The sequence below is a fragment of the Gallus gallus genome, chromosome 15 (assembly GCF_016699485.2).
Source record: "Gallus gallus isolate bGalGal1 chromosome 15, bGalGal1.mat.broiler.GRCg7b, whole genome shotgun sequence".
In the NCBI taxonomy this organism is placed as follows: domain Eukaryota; kingdom Metazoa; phylum Chordata; class Aves; order Galliformes; family Phasianidae; genus Gallus; species Gallus gallus.
This window is the reverse complement of record NC_052546.1, coordinates 12111057-12130005: the sequence shown is the minus strand read 5'-3', so window position 1 is coordinate 12130005 and position 18949 is coordinate 12111057. Positions and strand designations below refer to the sequence as shown.

Here is an 18949-nt window from a genome sequence, read left to right as displayed (position 1 = left end):
ATCCTCAATCTGAAAGAAATCTCAGACAGAATGACTAATCAGGCTCCAGCCAGCACAACCTCGGCTGCTGGCAGGGAGAAGCAGGTGAAAGCAGAGCCAAGCAGCCACAGGTCCCTCCGCCAAACACAGGGATGCTGCCGGAGAAGGGGACTGCAAACTGCTGGAGGAAAGGAGGGGAACTGAACCCCTCCAAACACCAAAAACAGAACAGAAAAAATCAAGAGAAAGGGTTTCTTGTAGTTACACGACTTTAGAAATATATTCTCTAAGGGATCCTGCAACATCAGCTGGTGGGAGATGGTGTAACCTGTAGCTAGAAGCAGCAACGAGAGGAGTCCAGCTTGGAGGAGGGATGGATGGACAGTCAGAGCCTGTGGGTACTGTGCACACACTGGGCACATGTTGGTGCACATGCTGGGCAGCGAGCTCTGAGGAGTGCCACTTTCTCCTTGACTTTAGGCTCTGGCTAAATAAAGCTCCATTGTTTTGTATCAGGTTCTGCTCCTGCAGCCTTGCTGGGGCCGAGAAACAAAGGGGGCTTCATGCAGGACAAAAGGGGCCTGTTCTACCTAATGAGGACCAGTTGAGAGGTATGGAGACAGCACCCTCTCAGCATCAGCCCTGGGACTGTGAACAACCGCTGTCCCGCGGCTAATGAAGAGCAGTTGAGAGGTGCAAGCGGTGTGAACAGTCTGGCTGGAGCAGCAGGGCCAGCCTCGAGAGACGGCAGCCCGGTCAGGGCTGGACTGGTGCTGGGAGCCCGCTGGGTTCATCTGTCACCACACTGGCTGCTGACCCGGGGCCCCGGCCTTGCTCCCTGACCTCCGGGCATGACCTCCCTGCTGAGGCATGGGTGCCCGGCTAGGAGCCCTCTATTGACTACCTGTCAGAGGGCACCTGCTTAAGGAACCCCATCGAAATTAAAGTCAGAAAATGAGTCACGAGGGACTGGTTGAGCTGGGAAGCTAGCATTAGTCCCTGGCTGGTAAACCAATCTCTCTAATTATCTGTCAGAAGAATATCTCTTTCTTTTCTTTCCCTTTCTTTTTCCCCTTCCCTCCCACTGCCCTCTTCCCAGTCATCTCTTTGCCTCATTATCTTAATTTCACATTAACCAAAGGGATTAAAAGCAGCTCGTGAGGGGAAGGGGTGCGTGCAGAGGCTGAAGAAAGAAAAAAGATTCCAGGCTTCCAAATGGAGCCTTTGGGGAGCTGAGTGAGCTGAGCAGCAGTGCCACGAGCCATGGGGCTGCTTCCACCTGGTGATCTGTGTTGGGGTACCATGGGTGTGGGATGCCATGCTCCACTATGCTTTCATATGCAGCCCCCATATGTAGCATAAAAGAAAACAAACCCAAAATGGAGCAGGGAAACCAAGCCCTGTCTGAGGGAGGATGTGTGGCTGGTGCTCATTTCCCCACCCTTCTCCCCTGCAGTGTAATTTCATGCAGCTACACTGAGGTGTCTCCGCAGCTTGTGGTGTTTCTCCTCTTGGGCACATTGCAAAAAATTTGCTGTTACAAAGCCCATGGAGCTGCTCTCTGCCACCAGCTAGGCTGAGCCTCACTGTGGCACTCCCTGCACTGGTGAGGCTGAAGCCCTATGGACGAGATAGGCTCCTAGGATCTTCCTGAATGAAGATCTGTGCTGCATAACATTCCATGAATGTCCAGGAAAGGCACAGGAATGCCATGGTTTGCCAGGCCTGGATCTCTTTTCTTTACTGTCCCTCACTTTAATGGGACAAAGCTGGGAGTGCTGCTGCTCCCCATCGTACAGTGGGGCTGCATAGGGCAGAGAAAAGCCCAGGTTGAGCTTATCTCCTGCTGCTGCCTCCTATGCCCAGCACCTTCTGTCTGCTAACACACAGAGTACATCAGTGGGCCACAGCTGAGGGTCCTCCCTCTAAGTCTCTTAGGCCAGCACATCCCACCTTCAATTAGTGTTACAGCCTGAAGTTCATTAAACACATTACTGATGAGTCTGGTGATAACACTGCACTTCATTGAGCAACTATATTTTCTTTATGTTTTTTTTTGGAAGGGAAGGCAAGGTTAATGATACTCACCCACCCAACCTCCAAGAAAGCCAACCTAAAGCCACCACACTGCTTCAATTTCAGAAAACTCCAGCAAAGCCAGCCAGAATTTGCAGACCTGAGCAATGATCTCCCACAAGCAACAGGAGCATTTGATCCAAAATGCTTTCCTGAAAAGCTGAATGGGAATCACCTCTCTTCTGCCAGCCTGTGGTGCCCAGCAGGACATCCTGATGCATCCCATCAGGATGCCAGGGCCAGCACTAAAAAGCTCTCGCTCTAGATAGACAATTGTTTGTTATGCTCTGAAACTTCTTAATTACAATAATAGCAAACAAATCCCAAATCCCCAAACCAACAGCCCTCTAACCTGGGATGTAATTTGCTCCCAGCTCAAGTGGTTGCTCTGAGAAGTGAGGCCAGGTGGGCTCAAGTGCCTCCCCCCAAGGATCATGTCCAAGGGTTTACGGCAGAGATAGCTAGCAGGGAATTTTCACATGGGTCTAGGTTTCAACATGAAAAACTTTGCCCTGTACTGTTCCTAACTCCTTGGAAAGACAGGACTACATTTGTTTTGTTCACAAATCTGGCTGTAACCCATTACCCTGTTAAAAGGCCAAAGATTTAATAGTATATAACTCTGTAGCTAGTCCCATTGGATTCCCTGGGATTAGTTTTGCAGCCAAATACTTGCATTAAGTGTGAATAAAGACATCAAACTACAGCCTTACTTGTCAATGATTCATCGGCAGAATTCCTTGAAGAGAGGGAACCCACACAACAGCCTCATAGCTGTGAAGTGACCTAATACGTGTTGTCACACAGATAGGAAAACTGCACCCACTGAGAGAAGAGGAAAAACATATTACCTAGTGGGGAAGTCACCGAAAGCAGAGCTGAGCTCATCCCAGAACAGTTGGTTTAAGCAGAACTATGACTCTTCTCCTCTGCCCCAAGCACCAGCAGCATGCAAACAAACGTTGGATGGGTCCCAGAGCCAGTGCTCCCCTCACACCTGCATTCAGGTATCTCTGATCATCCGTTAATGAACCCAAGAGGGTTTGGCTGCTGTTTTATTGGGTGAAAACATTTGCTCACAGACAAATGATAAGAAAGGCTTCATGCAATGGGCAACAAAGGACACGGAAGAAAACTGTGGTAAAAACACATTTTTCACATATTTTCTCCCGGTCATCTTCCAGGAAACTGATAAAACTGGTTTCAGATGTAGTTTTCATTCAAAATGCAACCATATATCTTTTGGCTGAGTAGAACCAAGCCTGTAGCGCAGGGATGGAGGGAAGGCAGCTTGCCCTGCTTAATGGCCCACAGCCGTGAGAAGGCATTGTAACTGCAGCGGGGGAAGAAAGCAGCACAATTCCCATTTTCCATCCCTGCCGGTACCTATGAGGGAGCTGAAGCGTCTCCAAAGAACTGTCTGTGCTTGCAAGGGTCTGTGGTTTTACTAGAGGTACCTGCTGAGAAACATTGTTAGCTGAGCAGGAAAAAAAGGTCGTGAATGTAGGAGCATACACATACAATTCAGTGTCATAAACGATCCTCTGAGCTTTAAACTGCAACTTCAACAGGCCTGAAAACCAAACTTTGCTCAAAGATAACTCATCCCACCTTAGTGTAAAGACCTTCTGTCTTTTCCACCCAGTTCAGTCTCCGTTTTTTTCCCCCCATTAAGGACTTTTCTTTATCCTCTCATGGAAATTTCATGCATTTTAAACAGCACCACTGGAAAGAAACCCCTTGAAGTGGAGCATTAGGACAACAAAATGGAGCATCGGCATTACCCCTGGGACACTGAGCAGGCCCAAAATGTCAGTAAGTGGGAAGAAAACTGTGCTCCTCTAAGCTTTGAAAGCATCTTTGTTTCAAACGCTTCCCTGAGAATTAAAACCCGAGCAAACCTCATTTGCTGCAGTCAAAGGCAGCTTTCCTGAGGCACATTTTGGAGTTTTCAGCACCTCCCATTCTTGGGCACTGTGGCGGGGCACAAAGCAAGGCTTCCTTGCTCTCTGAATTTCTAGCGTGACAATATTCACTTAGATCCCCATCTGGAGAAAAACAGCCAAATTCTAAAAAGCTTTCTACAGAGCAAGAAGTCCCAGAGAGTTTTCATTGGAGAAAACCAATGAGTGCTTTTCTGGGAAGAAAAGTATATCTTTTCTGTTCTGGTAAAATCTAAGTTCTGCCCACGGATGGGAACAACTCAGCTTCTGAGAACTGAATAGAGGAAAGGGAATCAGCTTCTTCTCTGTGCTCTAGGTCACCATGGCTCCAAGTGCTGCCTTGCCTCCAGTCACCCTGCAAAGCCAAAGACTCGGCTATTCAGTCCCTTTGGTAGGAGGTAGGCAGGTCCCACCTGTCCCCGTTAAGTAAGAGTCTGTTACACCTGGCATTTCAGCATCATTGCAGCACCAGCAAGTTTATTTACTCCACAAGAGAAACCAAAGTGAAGTGAGACAATAGTGCTGAAATTAAAAGATTCTAGTTCATTGAAGCAAGAACCTTCTGATGAGAAGGGAGCAGGTTTACTAGGGACATGCTCAGATTTGTGCTGCATTTTGCCATACAATCACTGACAAACCTCGGAGGATACCTCTGGAAGAGACCCAAGCCTGTGGGCTGGCTCCCATTCTTGGAGGCTGGGATGGGGCAGGGCCACATTTTGCCTCTTTTTTTTTTTTTTTTTTTTTTTACCAGCCTGCATGGAGACGTTCTGCTTTTACCAACAGTAGTAAAATCAGTGCCTTAGAAATGAGCCAACCCAAAAGACAAACAAGGAACCAGCAGCAACACCTCTTCCTTGAACGCACAGCAGTGAGAAGCAAATGCCAGCAGGCCAAGTTAAGGGTAAGAAACCATACTCAGGTGGACAGTTCCTCAAAGGAAAGCTTCTACTGAGCCTTCAGGCTAGGTGACAGCTTGATACAGACCACAAGTCAGAAATAGCAAAGCTGTAAGTTTCACACGTAACAAGGAAAACAAGTGTAGTTGACACGTGAGCAAAGCAGCTGAACTAACGATGTCTCAGCCTGCTTACAATGTGAAGTTTTCAGACTATGCGGGTTGGGTTTCCTGCCCTTCATGTTGCAACGAAACTACTTTTACAAATGTAACAGGCCAGAATAATCTCCTATGCTTATCAGAGGATACACAGCAAATTCTGCTTTTGGCTATTAGTTCAGGCTGCAGAGAGAAGCTATTGGGGAAACCCCTGATGCAGCAGGAGGTGAGTAAGAACTCACTGCAGATGCAAATTGCTGATGGGCTGAGAGGCTTAAGGATGGCCACTCTCTTCTGTCCAAGACTACAATGCTCAATGCCTCCAGAGCCCTGAGTTCTGGGAAGGCCTTTTGCAGAGATCCATCTCCTGCCCTAGCCATGCGCATGCACACACTGGGCTCTTGACTTCAGTTTGGCCCTGCAACCAGACAGGCAAACACCATGTTACCATCTACACTGGGACATTCCTGATCCTTGCTCAGAGGCTGCAAGAACAGCTCTCTGCCTCTGGTACATCAACTATAAGAACTCACACTGCCTTCATCCCAGGACAGCCCACTTCTCCCACACAGAGCTGCAGAGGCATGGACCCTGCTCCAAACTGGGGAGCAGTGGCTCAGAGACGAAGCCCCACATATTATTACAAGCCCCTTCTGCTGGGTCCAGAGATACAAAGACACAGAAGTGCAAGGAAGAAACAGGTCCAGATCACCAGTGTTTTATTTGAGAAAAAGGAAAGAGAGGGACTCCTGCTTAAGCACTTGAAGGATGCTCTGGGGTGCTGAAGCCCTGAGGTCCTAGTCCTACCACCACGTTACTCTACATGTCCATCTGCAGCACTCCCTCTTCTCTTTTTCTTTCCCCAGACTGCTCAGTCATCTCAGAAATGGAATGAATCATTCATGTTAAAACACTGACTGGAGTTTAAAGTGAACTTGCTATGTAATGGATCCCCTTTCCCTCCCAGTTGGTCGCTCCGTGCTGATGCTGAGCAGCTGCCGCGCTCCATCTGCAGGGCAGCACTGTGGGGTGGGCAAAGAGTCCTTCTGGTGCCCGTGCTCTGGCAAAGCACTCAAATGCATTCCCAGCTTTAGGCAGGTGCTTAAATTCCACCAAAAAGCTGTTAAATCAAGGCCACAGAGGGCCCTGCAGCTATCTCCAATGCAGTGGCTAAGTACTGAAAAGGTAAATGGTTAAATGAAATTGTGGAATTTTTCTTCTTTTTTTTTTCTTTTGGTTTTTCTATACTTGGTGCCAAATGATTGCTGAGATCCTTAGTGAAAAAATAACAAAAAACCACAACAGGACGTGTTCCAAATCAGCCACATAGCACAGCAAATAAATTCAAACACACAGGGCTACTCCCTTCAACACTATAAATAATAAAAACAATATACCTAGGCTACAGAAACAAAACCAAGTAAGAAACAAACATGTCTCGAGCCACGGGCTGATCCATACATCTGAATATCCATCATCCCTCCGTTTCTCTGTCTATTTTGGCATGTGGCATTAAACAGATTTTTAGAGACGACCTTTAATTTGTTCACTCTAAAGCGAGCCTGTCTTGCCAGAGACTTAACAGATGATATACTCTGGCTCCAAGGAGTCAGCGCTCCAGAGCCTTTGAGCTCCAGATCCGGGACAAAGCAGGGCTAAGCGCAGCACGTAATACTTCCACTGCTCCCCTTCGGTCTCTTGGACCTGTGGAGTTATTTACTACCTGGTCTGGCTGCTGGGAAGGCTGGGGAGGGCTTGGAGCCTCCTGTGAGGACCCTGCAGGTCTGTGGTATGCCCCGGGCTATCTCATGGATTAAGGAGTTTCCATTGTGTTTTCTGGGGGAGATGAAGGGGGAGATTAACAGGAAAAACATTTTCACAAAGCTCAGCCGCCTCCCATGACTCACTGCGTGGCCCTGGCCAGTCCTGCGTCCCCCACCAAGGCACTAACCAGCACTCAGCGATGTGTTCTGTTGCAGTGCTTGGAGATGCCAGGCTTCCCAGAGCCCACCCCTCATCCTGAACCCTGGCCTGATGGAGGCTTTGTTCTGCTCACTAGGCAGGAGAGGAACTCTTCGATCCATACACAGAGATGGAGAGCAAGAACACAACGTCCACCCCAAAGCCCCAGCCCTGGGAGGCATCTGTCCTGGCCCGGGATCAAAGGCTCTGTTCCATTTTTATCCACTGCCCTGCCCCACCTTACAACTGCAGTGCATCCAAGCATGTTTTCCCATCATTTCATTGTGTGCCAAAGGATAAACAAAGCCACCCCCTCAGTCCAAGGGAAGGATGCATTCTTGAGAACTGTGAACCGTCCTCCACAGATAAGTGCCTTTCCCACTGCAGGCTGCGACAGCTACTGTAAACCTTGACTGAGCCAGTTTTCCTGAGCTTACATGACACTACAGTGTGCTGAAGAAGATGGATGGCTTTATTTTTGTTAAGAACAAATCTACAGATGTTGGGTTTAACCAATAGAAGGAAAAAAAAAAGCTCTGTGAGTGATTGAGAGGCAGTGGGAGGGGAAGAAAGAGCAGTCCAGAGATACATACAGACAAGTAATATATACAAAGTGCTTAAAAATAATGCCAGTGGGAGCTGACATCATTCGTTTACTAACGGTCTGCTTATGCGTGGCTTTGTATAGTTGAGGGGAGGGCAGCAGGGCACATGGGGCCTCGCCCCACTGTGCTGGTCCATGGATCCTGCAGAGGGACAGGTCATGTAGAGCTGTACCTGCTCTCCTTGCAGAGGGCCCAGGAATCCTCCTGTTAGGGGCAGGGATGGATATCCCCAAATGGGGGTTGTGAAGGTTGCTCCATGTTGCATGGGGACCACAGCCAGCCCCAGTGCTTTGTCGTCTCTAAGAGGTTCTTCATCCTATCACTGCCACCCACAGTGACGTTGAGCAGAACCAGAAAAATATTCATTAGAAGTTGTCTTGTTCCAAACTGTGTCCTAATTATGATGTCTCCAGAGCAGAAAATGGTGAAATAATGTATCCCATAAGTGACAGTGGGTTTTTTTTAGGCTTCATTTGAGCGTCTGTTTTCAGATCCATGATGGAGAGAGAGAGGGCACACGTCCTGGCTGAGGGAGAAGTGAAGAGCATCGATGGTCCAAATCCATTACTGGACCTGGTTCAGGGCCAAGGTCCTGCATTTTTCATTCTGGAGTATATACGCGTTCATTTGTTCTCCCTGTACCTCAGTTTCCCCAGCTGGAAATGGAGATGACTGTGCAGTCCTACACTAGAGTCATGTTGCAGATGCATTAATGAAGTAACGCCTGTAAAATGCTTTCCAGGTTCTACTTTGAACCACTTCTGGGAGAGGCAGAAAGCCAGTGACATCATTTTAAATGAAGTCCAATGCCATAATGTCTTCGCTCTGTTTGCAAAACATAAATCTCACACACTTCATAGCTTTGATTGCTGATGGGTGAGCATCAAGCAAGGAGGTTCTTGCCACAAAGCATATTCCTTTTGTATCTCAGTAAGAATGCAAGCTGTCTACACAATACCATCACTCTAAACTAGCCTGCTGCCTTCCCACCTTACCAGTTCCTCACGTGTTACACACACCAGGATACCACCTGATAAAGCTCCCCCTAGAAGCAAGGAGGCTGTGATTCCATCTCATGGCCTCCTTCAGCCATTGGGCTGGCCAGCAGCCATGCGTTACAGCATGTGTGTGTGCATCAGCCCCAGGTACCTGGCTGCCAGGAAACGGGGTGAGACCATCCGCTCATTGCACATAAGCCATCAGATGGTAACAACTTTCAGTCACTGGTATTGACTTGAGCTGCAGTTGAAAAGGCACTGGTGAGATGAAAGGCGCTGTATCCCATTACTAATCCCCTGAGCTATCCAGTCCCCCAAATTTGGTGGAAGTTTTAAGTTTCACCATGAAATGTTCATAAAATGAAATGCACATTTTTTTGCCAGCTCTGCTTATTCCTATCCAAGCATTTCCTCACACTCTCTCCCTAGGAGCATTAGCAGCAAAGGCTCTGCTACTGCTGGATGCCGTTCCTTCTCTCTGGCCTCTCCGGGCACCAAAGCTGCCCACAGCCCAGGATGACCCCATTACCTATCTCAGAAGGCTTTCAGGAAGTCACAGTCTTTCTACAAACACAGGGGGTCACAGACAGATCCAGATCCATCACCTGCAGAAGCACAGGGTTGGGCTCCTGCTGCCCTCAGCATCCTCTCCCACAGAATATCACTATGCCTGTGATGGTGGTCGCCTCTGCCACGCAAGCAGCCAGTCTTGACTGCATGCATCGGGTGTTTGGGAATTTTGCTGAGATTTTGGAGGCCTGTGCTATGCAGCTGGACCCCAGCAGAAGGCTGGGAACAATGCAGGAACAGGCAGAAACATTCATGTCCCACTGGAAGGCCTTTTTTATCCTTTCCCCAGATCTTTGCCACCCCCAAAGAGGAAGGCAAACACAATGCTTATTAGCAGCAGGGAAATCTCTCACACATTTTCTCCAGCTACAGACCAGGGGGCAAAGCCCATTTACATTGCCCACATGCTACAGAGCATCTTCACACCCATGCAAAGGCTGCTTCTAAATAAGAAACAGCTTCACTAAATATGGACATTGCAGAAACCAAGCTAGTTTGGGATATTGTTGCTCAAGAGAACAACCTCTTCCCAGGGAGATAATGAAGAGCAAAACAGCCACAGGAAGGGGAGCAGTTGTACCAGAACTGGATGAGTACCGCTCTATCTGCTGGGAGACTTTTGGCAGCACGGTGCCCTCCCTTGAGGAAGGGTGAGAGGCATGCTGACAGTTGTTCAGCAAAGCGCTGTGGTCACTTGGGAGAATTCTGCACATGCCCCAGCAGTGTGTCATTGCCCACAGGCATGTCCTGGTCCTTCAGCTCCTCCCTGCGGACCTGCAGCTGCTGAACTGCAGAGCCAGACCAGAGCGGGGCTTTCTAGGAAGGAACCCCTTGACAGTGCTCACCAACCAAAATAATTCCTTTCTTTTCCGCCACATCTCTCTCTTTAATCTTATTCTTGGGTGATGTTGTGTCCAGGGACACTGACGTCATGGTTAAGAACACCTACAAATTATAGTGTTTTGGGTTGTCTGCATGTAAGTGGGCAGAGATGATGACAGTACTAAACAGAAGCTGCAAGGCTGATCACCAGCACACGCATGCAGCCTGACCCACCTCTGGGAAAAGCTCCCTGCCCACCTTCCTTCTGCTCCACATATTTTTCTTTGCCCTGTCCGGAGCCAGATCTGGCAATGAGGAAGCTGCAGAACAGACCAGGTCAGTGACCTGGCCACAAAGGAACCCATTTCTTCCACACTGGGGGTGTGATTATCCTCTGGATCAGCTGATTGATGCAGCCTGCCTTGTGGCACCAGGGACAGAACAAAGGAGGCAGTGGGAGCAAGGGCAGGGTGGCTGCCTATGGGCACTCTTGGTTGAATGCAATGGGAAACAAAATCCTTGTTGTGTCATCTCACAACCAGCCAAAACTGTTTGAAATCTGTCCTTCTATGCTTTGATCTTCTCATTAACCCCCTTCTTCCATTGGCCTGAGCACACAACAGGCTAAGCCTCCACCCAAGGATGGATCCACAACCACCAGAAAGGCTGTTTCTCTTTAAAATCAACAACCTTGGAGTAAAGTCCCAATTCTGTAATGTTTTAGACAGATATTTATTACAGCAACCTTCAACCTAACTCACTACCAAAGCAGCCAAGAGTGTTCTCTGCTTTCATAGCAAAGATGCTTAGAGCAGCGCTGTTCAACTGGAGACTCATGCCTATTCCCAAACTCAGAGAGTTTTGTGGCTCCTCACAGAAAAGCTGAGGCTCAGTGACACTGCTCACAGCAGTAAGCCCAGCTTATCCCATCATACTCCCCCTCCTTCCTCCATCCCAAATCACTCCCAAATCCTGATCACCCATCAACTGTGCCAGTCCAATTGCTCATGAAGCCACATGGTGAATCAGCCGAGGGAGCAGATCCTGAAAAAAATACCAAACAGTAACTTTGCAAAAAAAAAAAAAAAAAGGAGAAAAAGAGAGAAAGAAAGTGTTCAGTAAGAAGGGGCCTTAACAAGAACTGTAAAAATCCATGGAGGAAAGCTGGATTTTTTAAGGGTAACTCAGTATTGCAACTACTGCCCTCACATCTGTTTACTGTTATCCCAGCACAAGCGAGGTTCCGGATACCGGCACTACAGGGGCTGAGGCATAATAACACACGGCACTTGGCTTTTCTGCTCCTATTAGAGCTGATTACAACTGTCTGAATTTCAGTGCTGTGGATCATTCTGGGGGCAAGGGGGAGAATATAAGAAGGAGGCTTTCAGATTGTTAAAAGACTCGGAAAAAGTTTTCACAAACAGCTTCCAAACGTCTCCTTCAAATACCTTGCAGCTCTCTTTTCTCCCCCTGATTATCCAGGGGGGTTATCTTTAGGGAGTAATGCTGTGCTCATAAAACCCCACACCACTCCATGCTGATCTGTACAGGTAAAGGGAAACATTTGGCAGTTGGGGAGGAAGCAAAGGGAGAGGAATGGAACTTGCAGGCAAATCACCGAAATGCAGCTTTTTAAAAAGTACATTTTTCTTTGCATGAAAGAACTTGATATAAACATAAACCTCTGTCCCCCAACTATTCCTCTCCATTTCCCTGACACAGTCATTACTTCTCCACAATAAAAACGCCAGATTTATGTAGCAATATGGCAAAAAAACAGCAAAAATTTACGTTTCAGAGGATAAACTCTTCTACTACTGAAAATGCAGTCTTGCTCAGGTGATGCTCCATAACTACTGTCCTGTCCCACTCAGTGGGGGCACAAGCAACCCTCATCATAGTAGGCAAACTCTGCTGCTCAGAGCTGGCAGCTGGAATCTGGTTGTGGAAAGACAAGAGTGGGGAAGCAGAAGTAGTGAATTTCTGTGTTGTGGGACACTTTCAATTAACCCAGTTTGATCTCCAAGTTATCGTGGTTGTGCTGAACAAGATCATGTTTGCGTTTCCCAAATGACTAGGAAGGGAAAGCTGATTTGTTCTTTTTTTTTTTTTCTGAGCTCAAAGGGTTTACCACGGAAACCTACAGCTACAATGCAAACATCACGCAGCCAGAGCAAAGGAACAAGCCCCCAAACACCACCACAGATCTCCCACAACAAACAGTGGTTAACAGGAAGCCACAACAATGGGAGGGAGAGAGCCATGGTGGTCTGCACGGTTACACGATAACCAAGAAATCAGAACATGGGAATACGATGACCACAACAAACAAGCAGCCAAGGACTCGACAAGCACAAGAACAAACCCATCGTCATACATCACCGGCAGAGATGATGGCTACCGCCTGCAAGCAGCTCCATCACTTATAAGCACATTGAGCCACAGTCAGCCAAACCCACAGCACATCCCAGCACAAACTGTTCCCAGTAACTGATCCCAATTGACTAGCTGAGAAACCTTCCAATCCTACGACAAAATTAAAGTGAGTCTCTAAGACACTGAAAATAGTTAGCCTATAAAAGTGGAAAAACACATGTGATATGACAGCGAAACACTTTGTGTGATCATCTACATTTCACCAGGGTACTTGGCCATGAATGACAGCAGCTAGCCTAGGAAATTAGGGACACATCAGTCTAAATGGAGATATGCTCCTTGATTTCAGCCTATGTGCTTTTGGAGGAGAAATGAGTGACACAGTCAGCTGGGGAAACTCCATAAGAAGGCAAAGACACGACTGTCAGAAGAATGACTAGATACACAAAGGAGTTCTGGTTGTGTAAAAGACTAAATTTCCATTCTTTTTTTTTTATTATTTTTTTTCAGTTAGGACTTTGACTTATATCAAAACTGATGTCTCTGGTCTAGTAGTTTCTGGTCCTACACAAAATAAATGCAGAATCTTTTCTCTGGCAATCAAAGCAACCAAAAAGGTAAAAATGGTCCTGTGTTAACCCTTCCTCAGGGGGCTCAAAGGTAAGTCCCTGTCATAGAGAGCAAAGCAGTTTCTCCTGTGCCAAGCTCGGGCAGTGCAGTGAGGTCTGACTGCCCCATTCCCTCCCCTTTGGGGCTGAAGCCCTGCAGGTCACACCTGGCAGGAGAAGCACCAGCCCCTTGCTGAAAGTGTGTTGGGCAAGTCTTTGGCTCACTTGCTCTACAGACAGATGTTAACAAAACTATAATCCAAGCTTATCAAGGCAGTATGACACAAAGTGGGCAATGCCTTGCCAACTTCTTGGTGCTACTGGATCTGGCCGTGATGCAGCTCAGCCAAGAACTCAGGGTGCTGAAAGTCCAGAACTACAAATAAGAGGGCAAATTCCTTCTCCTAAATGAGATTTCCAGGTGGTTAGAGGCTAAATTAGCTGATGATGTGTGTACACTTTGTAATGTGAGTCATTTGAGGGGGGGAAATTGAGGGAGGTAGGTCAGCATTTAGATACATCTCTACATCTCTTACAGGCTGGACTTCGCAGTCTAGTTGAACCACGTGCCCCAACAGCTCAGGAAGAGATCCCAGTAGTGAGGGGTAAGACTGCAAAACAAGCAAAATTAGAGGTTTGAGACCAAGCTTCAGGTTAAGGTCCATGCTTGTTCCGCCTCAAAATTCCATCAGTAAAGCTGGGATTATGAACCCTCAGGAATGAACCCCTCAAAGGCACTCCGATGTTTCTCCTTTTGAGAAAAGAGTGCCAGAGCAGAATAATGCACTTGATTTCCTTTGACACCTGCAGAAGGCTGCAGCTACAGCACCCTAAATAGACCCCATTCCCCGCATGCATAAAAGGGGAGCCCAAAGTGACCAGCTTAGGCACAGATTCCTCAGCATAGATATTTGTGCACCCTCAGGTGATGTGCCCCCAGCACAGCACGTGAGAAACTTGAAGATTGTTGCAAATAAAATGCTAATGTCCCTATTTAATGGCATCTTGCCTGACTTCAGTCTTTACAGAAATTCCCAGCACAATGCTATCCTGGACATGGCAGGATCTGGTCCAGTGACCTTTTTCAGCTGATTAAAGCCAGACGTAAATGACAAGATCCTAGCATGCACAGCTGTGTACCACCTACTTGGGGTGCAACTTATTCCCTATCATTTTTTTTTTTTAAGGTTAAATAATGATGCAGAGCAGAATGAGGGAAAAATCTCTCTTCCAGCATCTTTATCTGAGCTTTTGGAATGTGCTATTTTTAGACGTCCTCCTGCCACTTGCAGCTTCATAATGTAAATGATTGCTCTGGGCATCCTGAAGTAAAACAAATTAATTTAGTTTAAAAAAAAAAAAAAGTGATTTCCAGTGACTTAGTAACAGCACTTGACAGTCAAATAACTCAGGGCTTGGAGTCCCTGAGTGCCCATTGACACAGAAGTCGGAGCTAGATTCCAGTGCATGAGAACTCTGAAAGGCATAGGATGCCATAAAAACATGTTTTTCAAACAAAATAAATGACATCCTGTAATGCAAAAACCAGCTTTAAAACTCGCACACATCTGCCCCGTTCCTCCCCTCGCTCTCACACTCGGTCTCCCTTCCACAGTATCTATTTATTTCTCCCACTGGTCTCAGGATGTTTTGTTTCTTGTTTATCTACAAGCATGTCCACTAATAGCTCTGGGAGACTGTGTGATTAGACCTGTGTGAATTTCTTAGGACTATTTGTGTGGAAAAGAGAAGTTTTCCAGGACTATAATATATCACAATATATGTGATATGGCTGATTTGATATTTTTATTTACTTTCAATGCTCAAGACAACAAATTAAAGTTTCAACACTTTCAGAAACCATTTCAATTTGAAAAGACCCCTCCATGTTTTCTTTTCATTGCATTAAGTAGTATTGCAACGTTAACACAACTGCCACTGTACAAGACAAACACAAAATCACTCTCTTCAGACTTTCAAGCTCTCATTATACATTAATCACTGCTTTTTTTTTTTTTTAATTATCTATTTTGATTGGGGCTTTCATTTTGTGTTCGGTGCTGCCCACTCACAAAACAGGGGCTGAGTGCACTGGTGCTGCACTCTCAATTTGTCTAGGAATGGGCAGAAGAATGAAAGCTCAAGAAGAATGCAGCATCCTGCCCTTTGGACACTTCTTGCACTGCTATAAGCACCAATCCCCCCAGAACCAAAGCAACATGAGAGCTCAGCTGGAAGCACTGAGACCCAGTTTGTTGCTTCAGCACATCTGTACTTGTGCAAGGCAGAGACCAGCACTATGCAACCACCCCAAGCACCAGCACAGCCTGCAGCCCAAGAGCAGCTGCGCTGAGCAGGAGGCACAGCCTGCAGGGACATCAGGCTCGACACGAGCCAGCTGCATGCCCTCAGCACATCCAAGGCAAACCATTTATCCAAAAAAACATGGCCAGCAGATCAAAGAACACTGTTATCCACCCCCACGGAGCACTGGTGGGACCCTATCTAGCCTGCAGCCCCCAGCTATGGGTTTGCCTGCTCACAGAAGGCTCCAGCCTAACAATATCTCTGTGATCCTTTCATTCGGCCAAACGCTGCCCACTGCAGCACTGACAGCAAATGACAGCAGTGACACACCAGAGGGACAGAGGCCAGGCTCCAAATGTGGGGAGCAGGAGTAGGGAGGAAGAACAACAACAATAAAACAGGAAAAAAAGAATGTACGATTGCAAATGATGTTTCAATTAGCGCTGGTAACCACCGACTGTATGACATGTACCGAGCACATGGGCTCTGCACGCAGCTGTGAGCATGGCACGAGGAGAGATGCAAGTCAGCAAGCAGCATGGCCAGGAGTGCAACCATGGCTCCAGGGGATATGAGCCTCCTCCTGCTGCTCCTCTGAGGCTTGCTGTCTGCACCAGGAGATGCGCGCATACGTGACTGCACGTGAGGCTGCCAACCACGCCGAGTCATGGAGTGGATTCCACTGGAATCACTCTGTCCTGCCCCTTCCTGAAGGAAATTGGGAAATTTTGAATCAAGGGGTTCTTGGTTGCTGAGTGCAGTGATTATTGTTCCCTTTCATTCTGTCATACTTGTGGACTAATGCCAAGTCAACACAGATCCTTCTAATTTAAACACCACTGGATCAGGGGCTTTGAGATCTTCCATCAGACAGCGTGTTGCTGGGTGGGGAATAAACAACAACAACCAGACACAGTTGGACAGATTGTGGACTTTTAATTTTAATTGAAGACTGGGCAACTTCAACCATATCCCCAGCTGGCAGAAAAGGAGAGAAGCACATGTGCATTTTATCAAAGAGGTGTCTATTTTCCCTTGGCCCTCAAAACGTCATCAAAACAACCAAAGTCCCTCCAATTCAAAACCTCTAGTTCTGCACGTCTTTGATGTAACTGTCTCTTCTGGCCTTACAAATCTGTGGATTGCTACCTCTTACTTATCTGCCTATCAGTCTTGCTCCTGCACGCAGATACATACAGATGTTATCTATCTGTCACATATACTATGTGTCTAAATACACATGATATTCTCTTTCTTCTCTTTTTCACCAGGAAAGAGATAACAGGTAGGCAGACAGACCAACACATGTAGAATATTAGCTATAGGTCCTGTAAAGCTTATCTTATCAGCTTCATTTAAACCTCGACTCACAGCCTTTTGCTGCCGAAATCTTTAATTCGGAAAATGTGGCGCTGCATGGGGAACCCTGACATGTGGCTGAAGAGCCGAGCAGCAGAGCTATCAGGTCCCTGCCGCCCCCCTGCCCAAACCACAGCCGCCTGCCCCCCGAAATCCAGAGGCGAAATGAAAGGTTGAAAGGGAAAAGAAACGGCTTGGGATAAAATGGGAAGTTTTAGATCTCACAGGAGGAATGCTGCTGAAAATGAGAACCATTTGAAAGCTCTGGGGGTTATAAAGTGGAATTCCCACTCATACAGTACACAAGAGTTATTAAGTGTGTATATGAGACTCCTGTTTTACTTCATGTACATGATTATTTTATACAGGGAAGTTTGGAAAGAATTATAGACTGAGCCTGAGGCCAAGCCAAGAAGCAAGATGAGCAGCAGCAGCAGCTAAAGGAGAAAGGTTGAGCTGGCAGTGGAGAAGCAGCCGGCCAGACAAGGGTTATTTATAGTGCCTGGAGCATGAGAATGTTAAATGAAATCAATCAGTGGCCATGAGGACACTATGTTGGAGTGTCAAGCTAGAGCAATTAAAAAGCCCATCTCGGGGGATGAGCATGTTCTGACTTTTTTTTCTTTTCCTTTTTTTTTTTTTTTTTTTCCTATGGCATTGAGATTGAACAGCCATTTACTACAGAACAAGGAAGACAGAAGGTGGGAGCACTGCACATATCTAAGGCAGGAAATCAAACCACTACTGTTGCTTAAAATCACCCACTGGAAGTGCCAACAAATGTGCTTTCCCTTGCCAGGTATTTCTATCAGGGAAAATGGTGGACTTGGTGAAGTAGCACACAGGAAAAAGGCCAATTTGCCAACAAACAGGAAAAAGGTTGCTTTAAAGTGTATTCAGTTCCCCTTCCCTCTTTGGCAGCATTGCCATTTGGCCACTCTGACACCTGTCCTGAGACAGGGAACAGCAGTTTGCTGTTGTTCTGACTTAATTATGTCATAATGAAGAGAAAAATTGATTAAAAAAAAAAAAATGGAAGCAGGGACACAGCAGTGTCCTTCATCATGCCAGGGAGAATAATATTTTGCTATTCAGACAACAGACCTTAAAGTGAGCTCTGTGAGGAGGACTTCTCGCAGTGAGGGGCTGTGCAGCAGATGGGTGGTGGTACCTCTGGTCCAGCTGGATGGCTGGCAACTGAAGTAAAAGAAGAAAATCAGCATCTTTAGGCCTGATACATTTGTTGTGGAAGAGCCAGGTGTCAAAAACAGCTCCAGCAGCAGGCTGACATGGAACCAGGGCAAGTGAAAAGCAAATCGATATGTATTTTAATTGCACTGTTTCAATTGTTGACAGAACGCTTCCCACGTCTTCACCTTCAGCGAGGCAAGGAGAGCACTCTGTTAGCTCTCAGATAAGCCACGTGTGTGTTTTGTGTCCTTTTATTTATCAGGGAGATAAGCTCCAATTGACGAGGTTACAAATATTGGGAAATCCACAAAGTGCATTTTAAGTGCTGCTGGGAGGGGGAGGATGGAGGCTTGGCAATGCTGCATGTTGGTGGGAAGGAGCAGGAAGGCCTTTTCTCTCTTTGGAGTACCTGGCAAATTAGCTGCTGGAATCCGGAGGGAGGATCCCTAAAAACAAAGTGCACCCCATGCCTTGGAGAGAATTCTCTGAGATACCTTTTGTCAGTTATTCACTGAAGAAGTCCTACAGTTGTAAAGCACCATCCATTCATATAAAAATAAATAATGAATGCTTTTTTTTTTTCCCCCAGGACTTTCATTTTTTAATTCTTAAATAACATTTCCGTACCTGAAAACGGCACTGCCAACCCTTCCAGAGGGCTGAAAAAGAACCAGATTAAACTCACAATGGTTCCAGCTCCTTTCCTGGAACGCTAATTATCTACACACGGTCGTGTTTCCTTTGAACCAGGACCTCTTGCAGGAAGAAAAGCTGCCTCCAGAACCTGCTCTCCTTGCCTTCCCCGAGCTGATACCAGGAACACAGCCTGCCCTGAGTCCCCAGGAACGCGGGGCCTTGGCCGTGACAATCACCTCTGGATCGTGTCTCCAGCACAGCTGGATCCGCACATGCCAGACCTCAGCCCTGGCCAACAGTTTGTACATAATTAACCCTCCTGATGTTGCAACTTGAAGGAAGTTCAGCTGACTGCTGGCAGTAAAACACCCAGAATCTGCTGACACCAACAGATTATACAGTAAAGAAAGCTTTGGGATTTTAGGTTCGGCAACAAAGGGCGATTCTTTTCTTCCAC

General features: G+C 46.9%; 1 protein-coding gene across 12 annotated transcripts in view; it reads right to left on the bottom strand.

Moving 5' to 3' along the window:
* The window catches only part of TBX3 (T-box 3), a 302848-nt gene that overhangs the window by 95415 nt on the left and 188484 nt on the right, over positions 1 to 18949 (bottom strand). For all 12 annotated transcript variants that reach the window (XM_046901073.1, XM_040647960.2, XM_046901069.1 and 9 more), the window contains one exon: positions 17770 to 17862. The gene's annotated coding sequence lies outside the window, so the exon portion shown is untranslated. The remainder of the gene's footprint in view (positions 1 to 17769; positions 17863 to 18949) is intronic.